General features: G+C 45.7%; 1 protein-coding gene across 2 annotated transcripts in view; it reads left to right on the top strand.

Annotated features, from left to right (window-relative positions):
* The window catches only part of LOC118452323 (high mobility group protein HMGI-C-like), an 18,314-nt gene that overhangs the window by 9,908 nt on the left and 6,326 nt on the right, over positions 1–2,080 (top strand). The gene's annotated exons all lie outside the window — the stretch shown is intronic.

Consider the following 2,080-nt stretch of genomic DNA (forward strand, 5'->3'; position numbering starts at 1 on the left):
CAGCAGAAGCAGAGGGATAGAGCAGTCTGTTAGGGCTACACAGGAGGCTTGGAAGAAAATCGTCACCAGGGAGGAAGTGCCAGGATGTGGGAGCAATTAGAAGCCTTTTCTGACATGACACCTTGGCAAACAAGTATTTCTTGGATAGTGGTAGACGGAAACTTGTCTGCAAACCCAGTGCAAAACTGATTCTCTGAGACAAGAGATCTACTCCATAAATCTGTCCAGTTGCTGTTTTTTTCTTTGAAATTCAGGTGAGAAGGTCACAGTCTGGTTAAGTACATAGCTTTTGCTAAAAGCCCATTGCTTTTTCTATGCCCATTTATATTATGGTATTTAAATACACCATGTAAGGAACTCTGGTATGTTACTAGTGCTTAAAGCAACCAACTCTGCAAATTGGGATCCTCAAACTCTGTGGGAAAACACTGGAGGCAGAAATGGCTGTGTCTTAGAGACCAAAACCTCTTACCCAGTGAGTTCTGCTGGTGCCATTCATGGGCTAACAAATCTCAGAGAGACCTAGAAGGACATGAATAAAGGACAGTGTTTTCCCTTTCAGTAGTGGTAGGGTGCCATGGCCACGTTGTTGTGAAAAGCCCAAAGTGCATTTGGAGGAAAAAGAAACGTCTCAGGGCTGCAAAGTAGAAAAAGAAAAAAAAGAAATTGGGGGTGAGGGGGTGGGGTGTTGTGTTTGTCTTTGTTTTTTAGAGAGAGGAAGAAATGAGATGAGGGAAAAAATACAAAGCAGCAGCAAATTATGAGAGAAGATGCTCTTTTATGAATTAGATGCAAGCAAGCAAGCAAGAAAAATTACTTGAACGTGTATAGCTCAGAGAGATACATACTAGAGCCATGTGCATTGGGAGATACCAGAAAGGGATAAGGAAGCACAACCTGTCCTAGGCCTTGATTCTCTTTCAAGGGCAGAGTGGGTCAGAAGGAGCTCAGATTCTATGGGGAAGGTGTTATTTTCCTGCCCAAAGCCTCTATAAGCAGGGGAACATAGATGGACCAGATGAGGAGCACAGTCCTGTTTAAGCATAGAGTCCAGGTCAAATGGGACTGTGAGAAGGGAGGCATTGTCTGCTGATAGGGAACAGAGCTGAACATTGCTGAGCTGGACTGAAAATGCCAGGGTAACACAGCTAAGCATGAGACACAGCATCAGCCTGAAGTAGGTCTGGGGACAGGGAGGGACCTGTACAGCCACAAAACATACCTGTGACTCCCCAGGTAATGTGGATCAAAGATAACTTTATAAAAATAAATAAAGTGTGAGAGAGTATAGGTGTTCCCTGAAGGATCAGAAATTGCAGGGTTCTCCCTGCTCTTAGAATTTGTCCTGGAAGAGAGGGTTTCTCACTCCTTCATGGAAGGGCTGGGTGCTGGCAGCATACTCTTCAGATGGGGTTGAGATTGTTTGAACTCTGATAAGTTACAAATTGCTTTGCAAAAGAATTTCAGACAGACCCCAGAGGGAAACGGATGGAAGCTTCAGGGAGCTCAGAAGGTGACCATTAGAAGTTATTCCAAGGTTGCAACCCAGCTAGAAAGCAATAGCTAGGAGAGGAGTATTTGTTCTGAAAAGAAGCATTAATGAGAATAGAGCAACATCACATGGCATACTCTCGCCGTGCAAAAGTGGGGTCAGGGACTGGCATCCAGATGGTTGCGTGAGGGCTAGCAGACAATCTGAGTGGTGTGACACTCCTTCCTTGGGAGCAGTGAAAGGTGGCAGGGCTTTGCAAGTAGCTTTGAAGCAGTCTGGATATTTCTGAGTTTGAGATGGGGTTAAGAGGGATGTTCAGCAGCAGGTGTGATTTGACCTGGCTACAGGCACAAGAGGAGGCAGAGACTGAGAAGAGAGCGGGAAGCAGGCGTCAGGTACTGCCTTGTCTTGGACAACGGTACAAATGGATGTGTCCTGTATGTGAGGCGATGAACTGCAGTGGGTAAGTGCAAATGCACAGGCCAAAGGACTCCAGAGGAGCCGGCAGGCAATTTCTGGCACTAGTTTATGCATTCTTCATCTGATCTGAAATAGGCAAGTTTAACCCTCAGGAGTGCTACAGTGCTG

This window comes from Egretta garzetta, unplaced genomic scaffold (assembly GCF_000687185.1).
Source record: "Egretta garzetta isolate BGI_Z169 unplaced genomic scaffold, ASM68718v1 scaffold215, whole genome shotgun sequence".
Classification (NCBI taxonomy): Eukaryota; Metazoa; Chordata; class Aves; order Pelecaniformes; family Ardeidae; genus Egretta; species Egretta garzetta.